This window comes from Silene latifolia, chromosome 10 (genome assembly GCF_048544455.1).
Source record: "Silene latifolia isolate original U9 population chromosome 10, ASM4854445v1, whole genome shotgun sequence".
In the NCBI taxonomy this organism is placed as follows: Eukaryota; Viridiplantae; Streptophyta; class Magnoliopsida; order Caryophyllales; family Caryophyllaceae; genus Silene; species Silene latifolia.
The window spans coordinates 144,952,233-144,977,790 of NC_133535.1; positions in this window are offsets into that span (position 1 = coordinate 144,952,233).

The following is a 25,558-nucleotide window of genomic DNA, read 5'->3' on the forward strand; positions in this document are numbered from 1 at the left end:
TACTACTTGAGGAAATGGACTAGGAATCGGCCTTACTCTTGTTTGGTACGAGCCTCTCCACAGACTTCGGGTTTGATGGTTCGGTATGGCAACCCACCCTTTAAACCAAAACCCTTTTAAATGCACTCAGCATCCCGTTATAATGCTTGTATAAATGTTTGTACCATACGTGATCACCTTTTCTAAACAAAACCATGACGATTTTTCAAAAATCAAAACCCCTTTTCTTAATCAAAATTACGAAAAAGGCCATTTGATTAGCGCAAAACCCAGTCGAAACTCTGTCCATTTGTCGAGTCAAAATTCGGGCCACAAGCCCATTTCAAAACCTCACTTCGAGTCCACTCCTACAACTACACTACAGTTGACTAGGACATACATTTTCAAAACTTTATCCTTTCTTCAAACTCACTCAACACAAGTGGCACACACCCACTTCACGAGTCAAAACATTTCTTCTTTTAGCAAGTGTGTAGAATGGTCAATCGTGTTTTGATTCGTCGTCGATCTCTTATCCAGTTTCAAGATGCCTGGATCCAGCGAAACAAACCTCCACCAACTTCAAGATGGTAATGATCGAATCCTAGCCGCGCTAGCCCATATCCAAGTTACCCAAGATCAAGTCCATGATCGCCTTGAGACCATCGAGGGCCGGATCTACGCCGTAGAGGGGAGACTACCTCCTCATGAAAGTGAAGTAATAGGTGACTCAGCGGATGAATCCAGGTACGAAAATCCTCCCATGCAACTGACTGTAGCTGAGAAAAGACTCCAATACTTAGAGGAACAACTGATGTACCTTAAGGGGGATGATATTTATAGGGAAAACAACCGCAAGTATGAGTCCGTCAATTCCAAATTGCCAACTAATTTCAATATGACGGATATCCTTAAATTCAAGGGTCATGAGAACCCTTTGAATCACATCCGTGCTTTCAAGGATTACATGTCTATCAAAGGCATCAAACCCGAGATGTTCTTAAGGATATTTCCTTCATCTCTTGACACCATCCCTAAGCAATGGTTCTACTCCCTAGATCACAAGAAGATCGCTACTTGGGAAGATGCCGCGATCGAGTTTGCTAAACAATATGCGGATAATGCTGAGATCCAAGTCAACATGCGCACTCTAGAGGTTCTTACCCAAAATGACAAAGAAGGTTTCACCGACTTCCTAAGTAGGTGGAGGAAGACTAGTACCCAACTAGTTGAACGTCCGGATGAGGCCACCCTTGTGGAGAAGTTCGTGGATAATCTCAAACCCATCTATGCCAATCATTTGAGATATCAAAACATCAAAAGTTTCAAAGACTTAACCGTATTGGGGACAAGGATTGAAGATGACATCCGTAAAGGACTCTTGTCCAAAACGATAGGTCGTGGATACCGAGGCTCGACAAGTCGCTCATACGGCACCGTTAGCAAGACTGATGAGGTTAACCTTCTCGAGCCATCTAAGAAAAGTACCCCACCAAGGAAATTCACAAATCTTGGGGACAATTACTCCAACGCTCTTAAGAGGTTAATGAAACAAGGCAAACTTCAACCCATTGGACCTACTCCCGAACCCGAAAGGAAATCCAAATTTTGGGACGAGAACTCGTACTGTGAATACCATAGAGGCAAGGGACACGACACAGAAAAATGCTACAAATTGAAAAATGTTCTTCAAGACATGATTGAAGATGGTCGATTACCAATACCACCGGGAGGTAAACCCAACAACACTCAGAATCCTCTTGGAGTTCTAGTGATTACAAGTGACGAATCTATCTTAAATTGTTCACACCTCATTTATCCAGTTGAAAATGAAATCTACGCGATCGAGAATGAAAGGTTCTACTCTACTATCTCCCCTACCATTTCCGACTTCATCACATGGGCAAGGAGTGTGGATAGGCAAGTTTGGGAACTGGAAAATGTAGTGACAACTTTACGTAATCCCAACGCAACACCTAAAGAGCATGTACCATTAATCTTCTCTCGAAATGCTACTATGCAAGAAATAATCACCGTGGTCGATAAATTAGTCAACCAAATCATACGACTAGAAGATGAAATCATGAGAATGAGAGAACTAGATATAATCAATGGAGTTTGGGCCGATGATGATAAGGACGAGTATCTCATTGAAAACTCCCTAGTCAAAGAAATAGTCTAAAATGGCGAAGAGCAAGATGTGGACCACCTAACCCGTTCGGGGCGTCCATATCAAAGCACTACTCAAAATGGTCCAACCAACGTTGTCACACCAAATGATGGCGAAGATGACTCCACTGATCATTTGCTCAAGCAATTACAAAAGACAAGGCTGATCTTTCAGTCTGGCAATTAGTAGCAAGCTCATTCCCACATCGCCAAGCTTTACTGCAAGCTTTAGCTAAGCTAAATGTAACACATAACTCGACACCCGAAGATGTAGTCAACTTGGTCTTCCAAGAATCACCGAATCTAAGTAATCCTATTACTTTCTCAGACAAAGACTTGCCACCTTTTGGCGCTAGTCACAACTTGGCTCTTTACATCACTGTCGTTTGTCTAAAGAAGAATGTGCCAATGACCTTGGTAGATGATGGCTCTGCGGTCAACGCCATACCCCTAAAAAACGCATACAAATTGGGCATGAAAGAGTCGGACTGGACCCCCACCAATCAAGGTGTCCGCGCATATGATGGTACACGACGAAAGATTGCAGGACTCGTTAACCTCACCATAGCCACATGGCCAATTGAGCGAAAGGTTAACTTTCAAATAGTGGACATCGAAGCTTCCTTCAACATACTTCTAGGAAGACCTTGGATTCACGCTTCCAAAGCAGTGACATCCACCCTTCATCAAAAGATCAAGATTCCACTAAATGACAAAGTAGTGACGATCACTTCGTCACCCATCAAGGCAATAATCGAAAAGAAGTCAAATAATCAAGTCTTTGCAGATCCAGTATATGAGCTTGGGGGCTTCCAAAGCGTAAGCGTCATACAAAGCGAATTGGCACCTCTGTACTACAGTCCATACTCCAACTTAGTGGTCAACCACATACTCAAGTCCCAGGGATACTTCCCTGGAATGCCTTTAAACCCTATCCGGAAAAACACCTTCGCACCATACAAAGAAGGTAACTAAAAAAGGATACCACTTGGACTAGGGTACAAACCCACTAAAGAAGAGGTTCTCGAGATGCTTGCTCAAGTTCAAAACCGTAAGTACGTAGGAGTCCAAATGCGACCCTATCTCCCTACCCTAAATGGATACTTTGTTAAGGAAGGAAGCCTGGAACTCTTCCACGGATTTCCCGAGCCTTTGCACTATCTCGAGAGGAAGCTAGCCGGAATCGAGATCTTTCACGATTGCTATTTCATTCCTCCAGAAACGGTTCCTACCGTCAAAACCCGTCAAGCACCTTGCTTAGACGAACAAGCTGTTAGTTTGTTGTTCGGAGAGGATCGATTTGTTAAAGCCGCGCAGGATGATATCATTACCATGATACTTCAAGACGATCACTTCAACCCTACCGCGTTAATCACATAAACTAACGCGAATCAACAGAAAGGATGGAGAAAGTCAATCAAGTGGACCAACAATCAAGGAAGAATCTTCAAGCTCACCACTGGAGAAGGAGAGATGTTCAAAGGAGAACCAGAAGACGATGAGTTCGAGTCGGAGTCGGAGTCAGAGTCGGAGTCTAGAGAAGTCACTAGGAAGTCTCCTCCTGTCGTCATCCCCATTCCCTTTGTTTCTCCTAGCTTAGCCTCGAATAGTCACAGTAGTTCGGGAAATTCCCCAACCACTGTCTCTTTGCCGCCACTGACCATGGATCAGATGGCTTCTTTGTTTCAACTTTACTCAAATTTTAATATGAATAAATCTGGTTCTGCTTACTCTTCGTGTTATCTTGAGTGCAATTCTGTTTACGATGATACTGAGGATGACCAAGACCCGGACTCAATCGAAATACCTTCCTACGTAGCCAAAGAAATACTACAGAAAGGGGAAGGGGGACCAGTAATAGAGGACACCGAACCCATCAATGTAGGAACCGAACTAGAACCTCAAGAACTTAGGATAGGGACTACCTTGAGCTCTACCGAAAGGGCCGATTTCATAGACCTCCTAAACGAGTTCAAAGATGTTTTCGCTTGGTCCTACAAGGACATGCCAGGAATCGATAGGGATATCGCCGAACATAGAATTCCGATAAAGCCAGGTTTCAAACCTGTAAAACAGAAGCTTCGCCGAATGAGAACGGAATGGGCTCTCAAGATTAAGGAAGAAGTCGATAAGTAATTCAAAGCCGGGTTCATCAAAGTTTCCGAGTATTCTGATTGGGTAGCGAACATAGTACCTGTACCCAAAAAGGATGGGAGAATCCGTGTTTGTGTTGATTTTAGGGATCTAAACAAAGCAAGTCCTAAAGATGACTTCCCTCTACCACATATTGACATATTGGTGGACAATACTGCAGACCACGCATTACTATCCTTCATGGATGGGTATGCGGGTTATAATCAAATCAAAATGGCCATAGAAGACATGCATAAAACCGCCTTTGTCACTCAATGGGGAACCTATTGCTATACAGTGATGCCGTTTGGATTAATCAACGCCGGAGCTACATATCAACGCACCGCAACCACACTCTTACATGACATGATGCACAAGGAAGTTGAGGTATACGTAGATGACTTGATTGTCAAATCCAAGGATAGAGAGGGGCATATTGCGAACCTTCGCAAATTTTTTGGAAGGCTAAGAAAATACAACATGAGGCTCAATCCTCAGAAATGCACATTCGGAGTAACGCCCGGCAAACTCCTGGGATACGTCGTTAGTCAAAGAGGCATAGAAATAGACCCTTCCAAAATCAAGGCTCTGATCGAAATGCCACATCCTCAGACAGAAAAAGAAGTCAGAGGATTCCTGGGAAACGTTCAATATATAAGTCGATTCATATTGAAACTCACCATGATTTGCGAGCCTATCTTCAAGAAACTCAAGAAGACAGACCACACCATGTGGGATGATGATTGTCAAAAAGCATTTGACCGAATCAAAGAAATATTGGCTAAACCACCAGTGCTCATGCCACCTCAACGAGATCAACCTCTTGGTTTATATCTCACAGTAACCAAAACAGCCATGGGTGCCATGCTAGCTCAAACTGTAGGAAGTGAAGAAAGGGCTATCTACTACCTTAGTAAGAAGTTCTTGGAGTACGAGTGCAAATATTCACAACTCGAAAAGACATGCCTCGCTCTTGTGTGGGCAACGAAGAAGCTACGCCATTACATGCTTAGCTAATCCGTCAAAATATACTCCAAAATGGATCCAGTCAAATACCTCTTCGAAAAACCCGTCCTCAACGGACGTCTAGCAAAGTGGACTTTAATGCTCTCGGAATTCGATCTCAAATACGTGCCTCTGAAAGTTATAAAAGGTCGCGCCGTCGCCGAATTCTTTGCAGAAAATCCCATCGACGATGCACAAATGATAGATACTTGGTCATTTCCAGACGAGGATATACTCCAAACAGACGTAGAATCCTGGGACCTTTACTTCGATGGAGCATCAAACTTAATAGGATTTGGAATAGGAGTGTTGCTCATTTCTCCTGAAGGCGAGCATACGCCGATCTCTGTCAAACTCGACTTCGAGGTGCCAAATAACGCTGCAGAATACGAAGCTTGTCTCATTGGACTACAAGCGGCAGTAAGCTTAGGCATTAAAAATCTTCGCGTGCATGGGGATTCATCCCTGATCATCAATCAAGTTACAGGATCTTGGAAAATCCGAAGCGAAAGCCTAGCACTTTATCAAGCTAGAATAGACCAAGTCGCTCAATTCTTTGATCATGTTACCTATCTACATCTACCTCGAGAAGAAAATCAATTTGCAGATGCTCTTGCAAAACTCGCATCTTTGATTAATATGCCAGACAACATGATGGAAATGCCCTTGTGCATCGAACGACGGTCAGAGCCGGCTTATGTCCATCAAATCACCGACGAAGAGGAAATCGCACAGGAACCCTGGTTCCAAGCAATCCTGAATTTCAAGCTCAACGGTACCTATCCACCAGATATGGACAAAAGGGGACAACGTGCTATACGCCTACTCGCTTCCCAATACGTTCTCATGCAAGGAGAGTTATACAAAAGAACACCTCTTGGTGTAATCTTACGTTGCCTTGATCATTCACAGGCGCGAAAGGTGATGGAAGAAGTCCACGATGGCGAATACGGTCCTCACATGAGTGGGCCCATGATGGCAAAGAAAATCACACGTTTGGGGTACTATTGGACCACAATGGAATCCGATTGCATCAAATATGTAAGACATTGCCATAATTGCCAAATCTTCGGGAATGTACAACATGTCCCTCCTTCGTTGCTCTATACGATGACATCTCCTTGGCCATTTTCCGCCTGGGGAATTGACATAATCGGGAAGATAACCCCAGCCGGAACAGGAGGTCACTGTTTCATCCTAGTGGCAATTGACTATTTTACCAAATGGGTAGAAGCGGCTTCCTACACTAGTTTCACAGCCAAAAATGTGGCAAAGTTCATACAAAACAACATCATTTGTCGATACGGTTGCCCACATGAGATCATTAGTGATAACGGATCACATTTCCAAGCTGAGACTGAGCAATTGCTAGCCAAGTACAAAATTAGACATCACCACTCTTCGCCCTATAGACCACAAACTAATGGTGCGGTAGAGGCAGCAAATAATGTAAGGTTATATCCGTATAAGACCCTCTAAATTTAGGACTATAACGTAAATTTAACATGCGAATATCGTCATAAAACATAAATACAATAGAGAAACGATAAGTAATAAGAATCAACCTCTGGTCCTTTGATGCACGGCGTAAAGAACAGAAATCAACAGAGATTCCCTCCTAATTGTTGCACCCAAGATTTGTCCGAGATATGCCCTTGTGCTAGAACGTGTTCTCCGATTGCCTTGCAATATTGGGAGAACTTGTTGTGAGTTTTTCTCGAGATGTGAGATCTCGGTTTCAGAGAAAGCTTGATCTCCAAAACCCTAATTTCTGTGTAAATGAAATTGTCTAGGTCAAAAGGAGAGGGAGTCTCTCCTTTTGTTTGGTTCGGCTGGACCGAGGGCATGCATGGGGAAGTGGGCTTCCACTTCCTCTTAGTTTTTACCTCGTGGACTGGCTCGAAAAATGCTAAATGTATATGACGCGGTTTATTATAAATCGTCATCGGTTATCGGCTATTAAAACATCAACTAATAACACGGGTTAGTTGAAGTATTAATACATGTCCGACAAAGACGATATTGTATAATTAAATTCAATATACATTGATCAAATATAAAACGCTTATATTTAATTTTACAAATTAACTGGTTAATTCGCCTTAGCCCATAATATTTAATCCGTATTAAATATAATATCTCAACATCACATTTTGACTAATTACTAGTCAAATAACTCGGACTAACTGGTTAGTCAAAATTGGCATCTACATGACAGTATTTTCATACCGTCACATCTCTCAAACGTATCCTATAGGTGTGACTTTTAGGGACCAGTTGATCACCGCCATCTGTATGACAATAACGTCAAACTTATCTAGCAAGCCAACCGTTATTGATAAACGTGGATCAACTGATAATAATACCAAAAGTATGCCCTTTGATCCTTTTAGAGGTTTATAAGTCCTTGCACTAACTGTTAAGGACACCAACCCCAACAAGCTCCCACTTGTCCGTACAAGTGTATGTGCAATGACGTTATCCGCACTAACTGGAGGACACAAGCTCCAACAAACTCCCACTTGTCCGTACAAGTGTATGTGCGATAACCGATTCTCATATTCATTTAAAATTTCTCCCACTCAATGTAAAACAATTTGCGGATCTGGATCCACAAAGGTCGTATTTTACAATCGATCCGTATCTAGAGTGGTTTCCCCGACTAGAGAGTAACTTAACCGATAAAACGAATCCGTATCCGAGCATGGCCATGCATTTCGATTCTGACTCCTCGAGTGGCCCCGAGAAATATCGAGTACCTGATAAAGGCTGAATATTTCCTTCAACTCGACTCCTTCCGATCTAAGCAAAGCATGAAATGACCCAGAAAAAAATCTACTTGGCCCCCTGTTACGGATGACCGTGAGAAAGAAACCAAAGTCATCCAAAATCTGCCTTAGTCTCAAGAGACAATCGATAGTCAAAAGATTCGACTCTAAGGATCACCATGGAAGTCCTATCCACGACCGGCAACGAATGTTTATAAAACATTTAGGACTCCACGTCGATGTCACAATTGTGTCCTACGAAATATCCGTATAAATCGCCTCTGTGATTGGTCACCAACCAGATTGACTTATGGCTCGTTGAACCCACCATCAACCAACGTCACAAAATAATTGCCGAGTTATCACTCATGTGGGCAATTAAGGACTGAAAAATATAATGTTCGTTCAGTTCACTTTGTGGTGTTCAACATTTGTCGTACAAATCCACATGAAAAACAAAATATATATAAAGTATCAAAACGATGATGTTGTATAGAGTACAAAAGCGAATGAATCTGATCCATAAAAGAGTACTACAACTTAGGAACACGTTTAATTCCCATGGAATTAACATGCCCTTCATGCTTATCTTGTCGTAATGCTTTAGTGAGAGGATCTGCTATGTTATCATCTGTAGCAATCTTTTCTATCACTACTTCCTTTTGCTCCACGTAATCTCGGATTAGATGAGCTTTCCGTTGTACATGTCTAGACTTGTTGCTAGACTTTGGCTCCTTAGCTTGGAAGATGGCACCACTATTGTCGCAATAGATGGTGATCGGGTCATTCGAACTAGGCACTACAGATAGTCCATGTAAGAATTGACGCATCCATATCGCTTCCTTTGTAGCTTCGGACGCGGCATAGTACTCGGACTCGATCGTAGAATCTGCTTGTAACAGTTTGTTTCGAACTCTTCCAGTGACTGATCGCGCCATTAAGAGTAAAAACGAATCCAGACTGAGATTTCGAGTCATCTCGATCCGTTTGGAAGCTAGCATCTGCGTAACCGGTTGCGCATAGCTTTTGAGCGCCTCCATAAGTTAATGCCCAATCTTTAGTCCTCCGGAGGTACTTAAGAATGTTCTTGACAGCCAGCCAATGTGATTCACCTGGATGCTGTTGGAATCGACTTGCCATACTCAATGCATATGCCACGTCCGGACGTGTGCATATCATGGCATACATGATAGATCCTATTGCCGAGGCATAAGGGATCCGTGCCATGCGCTCTTTCTCTTCCGGTGTCTCTGGTGCCTGAGACTTGCTCAAATGCACCCCTGGAGCCATAGGAAGGAACCCCTTCTTGGAGTTAGTCATGCTGAATCTCTCTAGGACTTTGTCTATGTAAGACTTCTGACTGAGAGATAACATCCGTCGTGATCTATCTCGATAGATACGGATGCCCAGAATTCTTTGTGCCTCTCCCAGATCTTTCATCTGGAAATGGTTTTTCAACCATACTTTCACCGAAGTTAAGAGAGGTATGTCATTCCCAATCAGGAGTATGTCGTCAACATACAATATTAGGAAGACAATCTTGCTCCCACTCGACTTGATATATAGACATGGTTCCTCGACCGATCGAGTAAATCCATTTTCTTTTATCACTTGGTCGAAGCGATGATTCCAACTCCTTGATGCTTGCTTAAGTCCATAAATGGAACGCTTAAGCTTGCACACTTTCTTAGGATGTTCTGGATCGATGAAACCTTCGGGTTGTACCATATACAACTCTTCCTCCAAAAAGCCGTTTAAGAAGGCGGTTTTCACGTCCATTTGCCAAATTTCATAGTCATGAAAAGCGGCAATCGCTAAGATAATCCGAATGGAACGCAGCATGACTACGGGTGCAAAAATCTCATCGTAGTGCAAACCTGGTACTTGGGTGAAACCTTTAGCAACTAGTCGTGCTTTGTAGATATCTTGTTGACCTTCCACTGAATGCTTTATCTTGTAAAGCCATTTGCATTGAAGGGGACGAACCTTAGCGGGTAAGTCAACAAGATCCCACACGTTGTTCTCATACATGGAGTCCATCTCGGATTGCATGGCCTCAAGCCATAGCTTTGAGTCGAAACTAGTCATGGCACCTTTATAGGTTGCGGGTTCACTACTCGTTAAGAGTAGAACGTCATCTATGTCATGTTCCTCGACCATACCAATGTATCTGTCCGGAGGAATAGAGACTCTTCCCGACCTCCTAGGTTCCTCAGGAATATTCACCGCAGCCGGGATTGAAGGAACAGGTTCCTCCAATGGTTGCTCGGTGTTTGGTTCTGGAATCTCCGACAGGTCGAAGGTTCTATCACTCTTTGCATTCTCGAGAAATTCCTTCTCTAAGAATGTCGCACTAGCCGCAACAAAAACGCGTTGTTCGGTTGGCGAATAGAAGTAATGACCAAGTATTCCTTTAGGATAACCTATAAAGTATGTCTTGACCGATCGCGGGCCGAGCTTATCCTCGTGTCTCCACTTGACATAAGCCTCGCAGCCCCAAATTCGTATAAAGGACAAGTTAGGGACCGTTCCCTTCCATAGTTCATATGGAGTCTTGTCAACAGCTTTAGACGGACTTCGGTTAAGTATTAGAGCGGCTGACAAAAGAGCATAACCCCATAATGAATCAGGTAAAACCGTGTGACTCATCATGGATCGAACCATATCAAGTAGTGTTCGATTTCTCCGTTCGGACACACCATTCAACCGAGGTGTTCCGTGGGAGTTAATCGTAGGGCAATCCCACAGTCCTTTAGGTGTTGATCAAACTCGTGAGAAAGATACTCGCCACCACGATCCGAACGCAGTGTTTTAATCTTCCTACCTAATAGGTTCTGTACCCTATTCTGGTATTCCTTGAATTTCTCAAAGGATTCACTTTTGTGCTTCATTAAGTAGACATAGCCATATCTACTTAAATCGTCCGTGAAAGTGATGAAATACCTATAGCCTTCTCGTGCGGTGATTGACATAGGGCCACATACATCCGTGTGTATGAGTCCTAATAGGTCGGCAGCGCGCATTCCAACACCTTTGAAGGAAATCCGAGTCATCTTACCGATGAGACATGATTCACACGTGCCAAATGATTGAAAATCAAAGGCCGAGATAGCTCCATGTTTGATGAGCCGTTTTACGCGTTTCTCATTAATGTGTCCCATACGGCAGTGCCATAGATACGTTTGATCTTTGTCACCGACCTTTAACTTTTTATTCATTACGTGTAATATTTCCGTGGTCGATCTAAAACATAAATTCCGTTCATGGAGACTCCTTGCAGAAATCATATCGTGTAATGAGAAAATGCAAGTATTATTTTCTATTACAAATGAAAAACCAAGTTTATCAAGTGCCGAAACTGAAATAATGTTTTTCGAAAGACTAGGTACATAATAGCAGTCATATAATGACAACTCAAATCCGCTAGGAAGTCGGGATCACATATGTCCCCTTTGAGATGGCGGCCACTCTTGCTCCATTCCCGACACGCAGTCCACCTCACCCTTTACGAGGGGTTCGATGTTTCGAGCCCCCGCACATGATTACAGAGATGAGAACCACAACCAGTATCAAGTACCCAAGTTCCGTAACTTGCGTGGTTAATCTCAATCATATGAATAAAAGTAGAAGAAGAAGAAGACATACCAACGGGTTTAACACGACCTGCCTTTAAGTCCTCATGATAAACAGGACATGTGCGTCTCCAATGCCCAATCTTGTGGCAATGATGGCATTCCATGTTTTCATTCTTGCTCTTTGTCGCGCCTGATGAGTTCTTTGACTCACCAGGACCACTCTTTCCTGAACCCGACTTCTTAAACTTCGCCTTACCTCTTGCTAGGTTTGCCGAGCTTTGCCCTTACCTTTCCCCTTGTTTGACACAACGAGAACATCCTGTTTCAAACTCCCACTGAACTTCATGTCCTTCTCGGTGCATACGAGAAGGGAGTGCAATTCATGTGGGGTTTTCTTCAAATCATTCATATAGTAATTCGCTCTAAATTGCGAAAAACCATCGTGGAGTGAATGAAGCATGCGGTCGATAACAATGTTCTCGCTGATGTTACAATTAAAGGTCTCCAACTTCTCGACATTCTCAATCATGCTGAGAATGTGTGGGCTAACCGGTTGGCCCTTCCGGAGTCTCGCATCAAAGAAGCGAGTGGTATGCTCATAGGTCACGATTCTCGGTGCTTTCGAGAATTCCTTGGTGAGCGTGGTGAAAATCTTGTTTGCACCATGGGCTATGAAGCGTTTCTGCAAATTGGGTTCCATTGCAAAAATGAGTACGTTTTTAATCGCACCCGCTTCCATACAGAAATCATTAAACTTGGTGATTTCAGCATCTCTAGCCGTGGGACCTGGGTTTGCCGGGATGGGCTCTAATAGATATTTGAGCTTCCCGTCGGCGGCGGCATTCCGTAATGCCGCCTCCCGGTCTGCGAAGTTTGATCCATCATTCTTCGATCGAGTAGACCGATTCATCTGATTCATGAAGATCCGAAGCCAGGACTCACGGTCCAATGTGGCACTTGGCATTGGGTTATCAGTAGAACCAGCCATTTGTTATTTGCAGTTTAAAAATACGTGATCTACACTGAAAAAGAAAGAAAAAACAAAACGAAATAAGCAACTCATCGGGGTGATTTAAGTCTATTTTAAAATTCATTTTAACATGTAGACTCTCGCACTTGCATAATTGATCTCCCTCAAGAATGATACAAGTGATCCCAAGACTCAATTTCTGTAAATTGATAAGCCAACTGTTTAGCTAATTCTTCCGGAAGAACTCTTGGTCGATAGATTTCCGTAAATCCTATCTATAGTCCACCATAGTCACAGGATCGTACAAGTGACCATAGTGTTGAGATAAAATAGGTCAATCGGTTCCAACTTACCCGACGTAGAAGGGGTCATATTATGCCTACCGACGAAGAAGGGACTCATTGGAGTTTGACCTATAAAGACCGTTCTCAATTTTGGTTTATACGAGGAAGATCCCATCAACTAAGTTTTAATTCATTTTAAGTGAACGAATAACTAGCGTCTGTCGTGAATGAATTAATTCAGATGATGGCTTTAAAACGTGTGACATGAGAATGTCAATGAAAACTAACTCGCGACCTCTATATGTGTCAGTTTTCATGCAATAAATAGGTGGTTTGGTTTTTAGGCGGAAAATAATGCATGTTATCGTTGCGAAAAATAAATAAAAGAATGCAATACGTAAATAAAAAAGTCCTAGTGTGGCCTATCCTAGTATAAGAACATAATACAACTTTGGAATCCACCGTTGGACCCGAAAAGCTTGTCTTGATGTTCCATCTTGATCCAAGTAGCGGGAGTGAGCATCCGGTCTCCATCTCTGGTCTTCTCAAAATTACAATTGAAAATTACAAATATAAACCTATTTACATTCTAATTAAAAACTGTAATTACAAGTGAAAAATCCAAAACGGAGATACGAGATCTCAAAATACAACCAAGACCGTGTTCCATCATTACGGTAACACGTTCTACTAAGGCCACACTAAGTTACAACCGTTTGCAAAAATAAATAAATACGTAATAAAAGGCATTCATAAGGATTCAAAATTAACGATAAATAAAAATGCATCAACTAAAAACAAATTCATTCGTGACATAATTCCGTAATTATGTTAAATTTATCCAAACTTCCTTTTAATGATTAAAAATCATGTGATAAAACCGCTTCTATCATTTAATTTTAATCCATTACAATCCGTTACTTTAAATACGCTTTAAAATAACTTAATGGTACGTGTGTGAACCGTTTCACAATCATAGCGAGTGTACAATATCCGTATAATGTACATTTTGTAGCCAAAAGAAAATTTAAAGCAAAAGGAATAAATTTTCAAAGTCATCAAAACAAAATCCTCGATCCAGGGACACAGTGCTCGATCGAGGAACGAAAGGGCTCGATCGATCGACTGCAAGTCGATCGAGAGAGTTGCTGCTGCGAAAGTGCTCGATCGACTAAACTGGTGGTCGATCGAGTACCTTTATCAGCAAATCTACTCGATCGAGTACGAGGACAACTCGATCGAGCAATAGGGTTTTGAAAAGGGGTCGGTCGAGTACAACAGGGACTCGATCGAGCAAAAACAAGACAGAAATAGCACTCGATCGAGTAGAAATACGCTCGATCGAATGCAAACATGGCTGAAAATACAAAACCCTCGTGAAAACAGTTTGTCGAGACAAAATCAATTGCAATTTTGATCAAAAACGCATCAAAACAAATTTACAATTTGACAAAACATGACATATTGTTATAATTTCCGTATAAGACAACAATATGCACAAAAACAAAACGTAAAAAGTGAATCAACCGTGTAAAACATGTCACGGTTTCAACAAAAACGCAACATCCGTGTATACAAGGCACGGATTTCGAGACAAACACAACCGTTTCAAAATCGTTTTATGAAAAACACATGGAAAAATTTACGTGGCCTCGCTCTGATATCACTTGTAAGGTTATATCCGTATAAGACCCTCTAAATTTAGGACTATAACGTAAATTTAACATGCGAATATCGTCATAAAACATAAATACAATAGAGAAACGATAAGTAATAAGAATCAACCTCGGGTCCTTTGATGCACGGCGTAAAGAACAGAAATCAACAGAGATTCCCTCCTAATTGTTGCACCCAAGATTTGTCTGAGATATGCCCTTGTGCTAGAACGTGTTCTCCGATTGCCTTGCAATATTGGGAGAACTTGTTGTGAGTTTTTCTCGAGATGTGAGATCTCGGTTTCAGAGAAAGCTTGATCTCCAAAACCCTAATTTCTGTGTAAATGAAATTGTCTAGGTCAAAAGGAGAGGGAGTCTCTCCTTTTGTTTGGTTCGGCTGGACCGAGGGCATGCATGGGGAAGTGGGCTTCCACTTCCTCTTAGTTTTTACCTCGTGGACTGGCTCGAAAAATGCTAAATGTATATGACGCGGTTTATTATAAATCGTCATCGGTTATCGGCTATTAAAACATCAACTAATAACACGGGTTAGTTGAAGTATTAATACATGTCCGACAAAGACGATATTGTATAATTAAATTCAATATACATTGATCAAATATAAAACGCTTATATTTAATTTTACGAATTAACTGGTTAATTCGCCTTAGCCCATAATATTTAATCCGTATTAAATATAATATCTCAACATCACATTTTGACTAATTACTAGTCAAATAACTCGGACTAACTGGTTAGTCAAAACTGGCATCTACATGACAGTATTTTCATACTGTCACATCTCTCAAACGTATCCTATAGGTGTGACTTTTAGGGACCAGTTGATCACCGCCATCTGTATGACAATAACGTCAAACTTATCTAGCAAGCCAACCGTTATTGATAAACGTGGATCAACTGATAATAATACCAAAAGTATGCCCTTTGATCCTTTTAGAGGTTTATAAGTCCTTGCACTAACTGTTAAGGACACCAACCCCAACAAATAAGAACGTTGTCACAATTCTCAAGAAAATGATTGACAACTATCGAAATTGGCCAAGCAAGATTCCCTTCGCTTTGTGGGGATATCGTACATCTGTTAGGACGCCCACTGGGGCTACTCCTTTCTATTTGACCTTCGGCATGGAAGCTGTACAACCAGTCGAGCTAGAGATACCATCCTTGCGTATTCTACTCGAAAGTCAAATCCCAGAAGCTGATTGGAAGAGGGATAGATATGAAGAACTCATCCTCCTGGATGAAGGTAGGCTACGCGCCTTGCATAATGTCCAAACATACCAAGCCCATATCAAACGAGCTTTCAATAAAAGGGTTAAGCCCAGAAACATCAAGGAAGGAGACTTAGTGCTTAAATCGGTTAGAGCTCTTTTACCTGTCGACCCACGGGGAAAATTCAAACCTAATTGGGCCGGACCTTTTCTAGTTAAATCCATACTTCCGGGGGGTGCGGTTAGAATCACGGACCTAGATGGGAATGAGTTTTCCAACCCGACAAACCTTGACCAATTGAAACGGTACTATGCCTAGAATAGGGACAAAAACGCGCCTCGCGTAACCTTACGTGTCGCTCTTGTGGCACTAAATAAACCGGCCCTTGGCCAAACTGAAACATAGCTAATGTCACCTTGCACTTGCATTTTTGACAAATTTGTCATCCTCACATCATCAAATAAACTGATCTGCACCTTCAGAGTGAGCAAAAGCTCATGCTTATTTTCTAAGTTCATTACAAGCTCTTGCTTAGAACAATTAGTCTGTTACATTTACTCGAACTACGCGCAAGGGTTTGATTTCATTTTCTAAATGAATACGTAGGCAATCCTTTACAGGATACAACCCATTATTTTAAAATGTAAATAGAAGGACATTTGCATTGCATTTGGAATTCGACAAGAATAAATAAATAGAAAATCATAAACGGTTTCATAGCCATTTAACTATTTTTATTTCATTCAATAATAAATAGTACGCTACATAAGAAAAATGAAATAGGCTAGGATTCTAAAAACCCCACCTTTTTATTACAACAATAATAATAATAATAAATAATAATAAAAGACTTGGGCTATTCTTCCATCTTCCCTTTGCCCTTGTCATTCTTGTCATACTTCTTGTCACGACCTCGAGCCGGACGCTCTTGCGCCACTTCAGACCTAATCACCAACGGTCTTTCTCGAGGCCTCGACTTCCCATTTTTGCCAACCACCATTTCCACGACAGGAGAGATCTTCGGTTTCTTCGAAGGATGAACGACTCGAAGCCCGGCTTCTTCTTCTCCTTCTGTCAGATGCTTCTCTTTCTCCTTTTTCACCTCGCGCACCTTGTAATCCACGGGCTCGCGCTTCCTCAATCTCTCGCGTTCTTCTGGAGTGGCAGCTCTCCTCCATCGCAGATAAGAATCAGATACCCACAAGGCATTAGCAGAAGGATTCAAGAACCACATGTTTCTTTGGGCCCATTTAATGGCCCACTCCCTCCGGCTCTCTGTAGTAAGCGCCACAGCGGCCTGCGCAACGGTATCAAGCTTCGGGATAGTCTGTTTCATTCCGATCTGTCTCATCAGCCTTTCCGGGAAAATGCACACCATGAACTCCAAGCTAGGGATGCGCAAGGATCGAGTAGGATCCAAAGAAGACACTCCAGTGACATATTTGAGGTGCCACCACGGTACGACCCACCTAATCAAAGGACCATCCTCACTCTTCAGTTTATTCTTCCAGTAATCACAGACTCGAGTGAAATCAACCATGTACAACCTCGTCCTCATCGCGATTGAGCGGGCATGATAAGAAGGAACGTGAACTGGGGGCTCGATCAATCGAAGCCGTTCCATAAGCCACACCTACCAAAAGCAGGTATTAGATAAAAAAAAAAGGAAAAAGAAAACGTTCTTTTACCTGTAGAATGACGGGACTTCCCAAATACGGTAGGTCACGGTTGGATTTCCTATTATCCAAGCCCAACAAGATCTCTCCTAAGCATAAACAAGCTGGGCTCTTGCGCAGCTCCATTTGCTCAACAAGGACCAGAAGACGGGGATCACCTCTCAAGTCTTCATCAACATGCCCTTGGAAGACATACACGTGCAACGGGCAAAATCCAAATGCCCTTCGCCTAACAACATAAGAAACGGTGGGGTCGGCCCTATTAATGAATCGGTCTATGAAGTCTAACATTCGCACTCCTTTCGAGGTAACTAGACGGTCAACCTCAAGTCTGGTCAATCCGAACAAGTCTCTAAATTTGATCTTGTACCCTTGCGAAGTAGAAGGAATGGCAGGCAAGTGTTCGGGGTCCCACCCACCAACCGCAGCAATTTCTTCAGGAAATGGGTAAATATCGCCTCCAGGGAACGCAAACACGTGATAATTAGGATCCCAATAGTCAAGACAAGCATCCAAGAAGGGTTTGGAAACCTTGATTAGCCTCAAACTCAACAACGATCCAAGATTATAGGCACCCATATCATATTTTTCAGTGTTCGAAAACTCGTTAGTCCATTCTTTTAGACGAATCTCCAAAGTATTCATGATGAGAGATTATTTTTGAAGATTTTATGTAATAAGAGGAAGAAGAGACGGAAGAATTGTGTGAATAAAAGCTCTATCAACGTCTCTATTTATACTAATTTCTATTTCCAAAAATCTGCCAGAACGGTACAACTTGGGAACAGGCGCAGCACTTGCTGCGCCTCTTCAAAGGGACGCGGCTCATGCTGCGCCTCTTCCTCATCCTGCTTTCTGTGATTTTCCGCGTTGGATCTTTCCTAATTCCGTGATGAATAATTTCCTATTCTTACGGGTTATTATTTTGGTAAATACGTGGAAATTACCATATTCCATGTTTCCTAATTTCGCGGGCACGCACTTCGATGCGACGTCAACATTTTCGCCATTTCTACACACCTGCAGCTTTTTTAGGAAATAATTTTCTAATTTTCATTTTAATTCATTTTCATTTACTTTTCTCATTTAATTCACTTATTTTAGGAAATACTTTTCAATTTGCTGAATTTCAACATTTATATATTAATTTCATTTCTCTAAATTTCATTTCATTTCTAACTTACAGATTTCTATTTTTTTTTCTTTTTTTAGGGGTAACCCTCCCTACCGTCCAGTCATTTCCGACAAATTTTTTGCATTTTTTGCATTCTTCTGAGTCTTTCGCTTTGCGCTAATTCAGGCCATGTGTATATACGAATGAATGTTTGCGTGATTTCTATGTAAATTTCGGCAGCATGACGGCGTAAACCGTCATCTACCAAACCTGTTCAACGCTAACCTGCAGATGCAAGCAACGCAACCCAGCAGCAAAGGCACTCAGGCCATCCTATATACAACAAAAAAGGAATGTACAACAAACTGGGGGCTCTCGCCCCAAACAAAGTCCGAAATGTTCAAAATCAAGGTCCAAAATGTACAAATGTGCAAGAAACAAAGCAAAAAACTAAGCAAAGCTACTGCTGGTCGCCCTCCAGCTCCGCAACCCTTGCCGTAAGAGCAGCAATCTCGGCGTCTCGAACCTCGAGCTCCCTCAGCAAGCGAGCTGTCTCCTCCCGAGACTGGGCTAACTCTCGCTCCAGCTCACGGTCCTCCTGTAAGGAACAAAATCGGCTCATGTCAATCGTTTCAATCAAATACAAGAAAAGTTGGAAAATCGAAATTCAAAAATAAAATAGGCACAAGGTTCATACCTGACGGCCTCGACCGCTGACAAGTGCCTCGACGGCAGTAGCTCGCAGCCGGTTGGCCACTCTCCATAGTGCCACGAACCGAGACGGCGCAACCTGCATTTTCAAAAAGAAGTTCTCAATAATTGAATAAAGTTCAGTCAAATGTGTTCTTACACAAAAGTTATACAAATTAGAGGCTCAGCCTCCGAATCAAATGCTGCCAATCGTCCAGGCCAGCATCCGTCACAGCCACGTCAAAGTCACGCAGCTCGGAGATCGTCGTCCTCCTGGTCGCGTCAGTATACTCGAGAGTCTCGGGGTACTCTGGGGGCTCGATGCCCGCCGCCTCAACCTCCTGCAAGGTCAAGTATTACTCATTAATCGATGATTTTCTCATCATAGTTTCAAAATCAACAAATAAAGGAGAGAAAATACGCTCACCACCACCGGCCAGTACGCCAATCTCCCATAGAGGAACGCCGAGTAGTCCTCGCCAGGAAGAAGGAGGGCGTCACCACCAACGCCAGGCAAGTCGACCTCGCTCTCTGCCTCAGAAGGCTCCCTAAACATCGTCCTAGGAGGATCGATGGGAACCGTCAACACATCCCGAGAGCACTGGCGAGCCAAATGCTCGCCCAAGTACCACACAGGACCCATCGACGTCCTCAGCAGCAGCCGGCTCGAGCTCCTGGGTCGAAGGATCTCAGCCACAAAAGGAGGCGCTCCAGCGTACTCCGCCCAAGCTCTGGGCACCCACTGCGACGAGACAAACAGGGATCATTCTTATGATCACTTAAAAGCAATGTAGAAGCAAAAGGAATATAAGTGAAATGCTCACGCTATCCAACTGTAGAGCGTTCACGTCCCGCCGGTAGACATTGTGAGAAGACCGCTTGCTCTTCGTCCTGCACATCACCCAATCCCTCACCACAGGATAGACCCTTACCAGCGGCTCCGTCCTCTTGGGCGCGAGGCCCGGAAAGTAGGAGTACACCCACGCCTGCAAAACAAGATAGTCGGTAACGATCTTTCGCGATTTGAAAAAGAAAGGAATTGATTTTAAGTCTAAATGGAGGTTCATACCTCCAGCAGTAGTCCAGGTCCGACAGCACCAGGAGAAGTCCCCTTCTCCATCAACTCCGGACGAACCATGGCCCTCATGAAGCGGATGAGGACCGCAAAACCAGCAGTGACCCAGTCCCAACGCCCTAGGGAGCTCAAGTCAGAAAGGAAGGGAAGAAGCTTCGTCGACAGCCTCTCTCCCTTGTCTCCGAGGTAAATCGAAGACAGAAACCACCAGAGCCACAGACGAGCCCTCTGCTCAGCTGTGTAGGGAGGAGGAGCCGTCTCTCTCCCGTCAATCGTCACCAGTGCCGGGATCTTTCCCGCAAAGTAGTCTCGAACGTAGGAGCTGGGCACCAAGCCCGGCACTGTGACAGCCTTCGGCGACAAGTTCAGCCGATCAGCCTCCTAGCCTCGGCCGAGTCCACCCTCATGGCAGTCTCCGGCCACTCGACCTCCTCTATCCCACACGGCAGACTCGAAATCATGCCGTAGTCCTCCAGAGTGACTCCCACCTCGCCAAAAGGCATGTGAAACGTGGAAGTCGTATCCCAAAATCGATCCAAGAAAGCACGGACCAGACTAAGGTTAGCCCGCAACTTCCTCTTCGCGATGCCCCTCCAGGCCTGCACCAAAGCACCGAACGCTCCACGCTCGATCATGGCGCGCTCCTCTGCCGGCAGCCGCTCGTAGTACTCCATCGCTGTCGTGTAACCCGAGAACGACCTGATGTTCCCGGCCTCCTATTGGGATTTGGAACAAAAGCTATCTTTAGTTTTGAATGAAAATTGGAAAGGATATGAACAAATGAATGAAAGAAGACGAGAAGATAAATAGTGAATTCCTATTTACCAAGCTCTTTACCGTCCTGTAGGACAGGTGGCCCTCTGCGGCCCAGAGCAAGTGCCTACTCTCCCAGGTCTCAGCCCACTCGGGTGCTCCTCTCAGCTGACGACCTCCTCGCCCAACGTTGGCCCGTCTCGGGGCCTCCTCCTCCTCAACAGCCTCCTCCTCGTGGACCTCGTCTCCAGCAGCCATCACCGCAGCGTTGAAGGCCTGCTCTAGACCCTCCTCGACAGCAGCAGTTTCTATCTCCATGAGAGCTCTCCCAGAAGTAGTAGCCTCGTTACCTGTGACATTAAAGCAAATTCAGGCCACGTCACGTGACGACAAGCCTTGGTTAAAGGATTTTCAAGCCTTTGGAAGCCCCGAAATCATTTTTTCTCGCCATCTTTGGCCATATTTTAGCAAACCCGATCACTCGTGTGGTAGTTAGGGTCAATTCTAGCCTAATTTGAAGCCTAATTCCAGGTTCGAGTCGAAATTTCGGCAGCATGTCGTTATAACGGTGATTATGCCCCAGAAAGGTGTCCTGAAAAAGATGTCACAAACCAAAATTCCGAGATAACAGGATGTTTACCCATTATCCAAGGATCCCGAATATCAAGTTTCATCGCAAATGGGCAATCCTAAGGCCATTTTCGAAGCGATTTACGGTTTAGCTGTGAAACCGTCTCAAATTCACTCAAATGCTCAAAACTCAACGAAAATTCAAGATAAATACATGGTTATGTTCCTTATATTACCAATTATCTGTTTCTAATATCAATTTCACAAGGCAAATGCATTTGGGGGAAAAGCCCCAAATTTTCGATCAATAGGGTCATAAACCCTAATTTTTTCGGCCCAAAATTGAACAAATATGGACGATTAATGCAAGAACAAGACACATACCTCGATTAGTCTTAATTAAAGCAAGCTTTTGGATCAAACCTTGGCGGAAATGGTTAGGATTTGAGAGAGTATTGTGTGATTTGTGTTCCGAAACAAATGAAAAATCCCTCTGTTTATCGTGTTTTTACGCAGAAAATGCAACCCTGGGAACAGACGCAGCAGGTGCTGCGCCTCTTCCAAGAGACGCAGCTCTTGCTGCGCCTCTTCCTGGTGTTCCCTCCTTACGCGTTTTCAAAAATTCGTTATGAGTTCGTTATTAGTGGGCCCATCTTTGGTGCGCCTCTTCCCAAATGATATTTCATCTTTTTGGTCCGTTTGACGATTATCTTTCGTTCCGGCCCGCATTTCCAAGCCAACAAACAGACTGTTATACGTTATCGCTTCCAAGATTTCACTTGTCACAACAAGCAGATATTCCCTTACAGGTGTTTCGACACGCCTTCTTTATTTTCCCCAACGAGAGTAAGCGGATATACTTTCCTTCTCAAGACATGGAGATTAGCATCTACCTAAGCAGATTTCTCCTCAGCAGTTCCCAGCCGTGTCCTGCTACTTGCAACATTTCTTAAGGACGACCCAAGCAGTTTTCTCCCCAGCAGTTCCCAGCCGTGTCCTGCTACTTGCAACATTTCTTGAAGACTACCCAAGCAGTTTTCTCCCCAGCAGTTCCCAGCCGTGTCCTGCTACCCACAATGTTTCTTGTTTCCCCTCGGAGTGCGATAAGGATGTCGTTCTCCATAAATTCCCAAACCAGTAGAGTTCCTACGCTCAAGCCTTAGTTACCCCTTAAGTTGAACTTATATTTAAGCCTCTTTCCCGCCGATGCTTTCCTTTAGGGCCCCCCACCCTAGCACCAATCCTTACATATCTTTTAAGTCTTACCCTTAGCTCCTACGCAACTCCGGAAGCATCTCAGGAAGAAGTCTCAGGTATGGTTTCTTCTTATGGCTGGCGAGCCTCCTTACGTAGTCTAATGGACTTTAAACGACCCTCCCCGATACTCGACAGACTCTAAAATGTTCCCGACGACAGGTCCTTGGTTCAGACCCCTTGAACCACCTCGCGTCGCCATAGTCGTCAGGTTGTAATCTTCGATTGACCTGACGGCTATACTTTGACTTTTGCCTTGTCCAAGCCTCAGTCAAAGTGGGGGCTCTGTAGATACCTCATTTCTGCACCTCCCGCAAACCACCCGGTGATGATTGGGCCGCATGTTTGATTCGCGGAACGATTTGTGACAATTCGTAAGATTATCGTCAAGTGATTGCTCAAACAGTAATGCCTACCTCTTGGATGTCATCTACGCGCCGATATGGTCGTTTTGGCAGTAATTAGAGTACATTTGGGGTATGAGTCCAAAACCGTCTCCATTTTCTGATAATTGTTAAATCCCGAGTCAGAATGTTCTGGAATGTTCCGGATATTTCTATTCCTTATTTTAACAAATATTTCAAATCTTTATTTCTTTGGTAAATAATTTCCGTAATATTCACATAAAATATTAAGGAAAACCAAATTATTTCCGTCCTTCCATAACTAAAACACGGAAATCTTTCTTCCGCAGGAGGAAACCACTTGGGAACAGACGCAGCAGGTGCTGCGCCTCTTCCAAGAGACGCAGTGGCTGCTGCGCCTCTTCCCAGGGCCTTTTCTGCGTAATTTTCGTATCTTTTTCATATCTTTCCGAGATTCATTTCCAAAGACTCTCCGAAAACCCTATTCCTTCACGTGATTAGTATAAATAGGAGCCTTCGCTCCTCATATTTCTCACGCGAGTGTCCATCCTTCTCTTCTCCCTTTGCATTCTAGACCTTTGTTCTTACTTTTTGGCGCCTACGTGCTTGATCTTTCAACCACGTAAGCTCGGACCCTTCTGAGTACCAGCCTCGTTTGCATGACCGACGAATTTGACCAACTCCACAATCAATCAACTTAATTAACTTAATCGTTTTCCTCTTACGAGGGCACTTTCTTTACATTCGCGTCGAGCATCACTAATCGATATCTTAGTTCATCTCGTTTCGTCAACATGTAAGTCTGAGGGTGTAAATCTCTCTCTCTTTTATTTATTGTATTTTATCTTATTGTAATCATTAATGTAAGGTTTATGTCGAAAATACCAATTAAAACCGATTTCTAAAACCATGCTTTAAAACCCTTTCTACGGATTTTCAGTAGACAGACGTCGAGAAAGGACGCAGCAACTGCTGCGCCTCTTCGAAGGAGCGCAGCACCTGCTACGCCTCTTCGTGAGGCTGCCGCAGTTCCTGCTTCCTTTCTTCTTCCTTCGTCCTCTGTAATTCGTTGTTCTTATTTGTTTTCATATTGTTCTGTTAGTTCTTCGTCACAATAGCATATTAATTCACATGTATATTATTTAACATTCATTCACATGTTTAGTTCATTAAAATCCGACTTAAATTCCTTATAACCAATATTTGCGGGTTTTCGTCATATATTCAATCCGGGTTGTAGAAATTCGATTCGTTCATATTGAGTTTCTGGAATTCATCCTTTGATACATTCTAATCTTTTTATTCATATATTCATCACTAATTCATCATGTTTAGTCTAATTAAATTGTTTAGTTAGTTTAATTCGTATATCAATCGCTCATTCATGTAAATAATTAGTAATATTCCGTCTCATCCATGTTTTATTGCTTTTATGACCCATTCATATGTAAATAACCTGTTAATCACTTTCATCCGAGTAAATAATTTAATCGATCATTAAAATCACCAATTAACAGTAACGATTTGTAGTTCCGGCTTCACAGCCAGAACTCAGCCTAGGAACAGACGCAGCAACTGCTGCGCCTCTTCCAAAGGGCGCAGTCCTGCTGCGCCTGTTCCAGGTTGAGTTCTGTCCCTGAACTCCGTTTTTGCCTTGACCTAATTAATTAGCTTACGTATAATCTACTATTATTCTTATTATCACGCTAATTTCTGTTCGTTAATTCATTCCTTTATTCTTTTTCTCAAATTATCCGTTTTAAAGGTATTTTCGACATAAATCGCCAATCCCATTGTAATTATTGTAATTTTCATTATTGTAATTTATAATTATTGTATTTCTTTTATTGCTTGAATGTTTTCACATGTAATTGAGCATTAAATCCCAACTTCGACCAAATTGTATGCTAACTAATTGTATACCGACTTAGTTAATTCTCACATGCTAAGATTAATCTATGGATGTTGCATTGCATGCATATAATCGACGATATATCGAGTACGAATAACTTCCCTAATCATTAGTAGAGGCCGCTATCGAGGCGGACGGGATTAGGTGTTCGATCAAAAGAGCTTCCTAATATGTACCCTCACCCCTTACTCCAGATATCTGTGAACACCCGTGTTCATTGGCATCCACGAGAGTCATTCTAGACATAGAATGCTAAGGGTAACGAGTTCTTGGTGTTCATGTCACTACTTTGTGTCTTGACATGACACGAGGTATTCGAACGGTTCCAATTTCCCATAAAAATTGGTGGCGACTCCAACAAAAATGCAAACGCTTGTT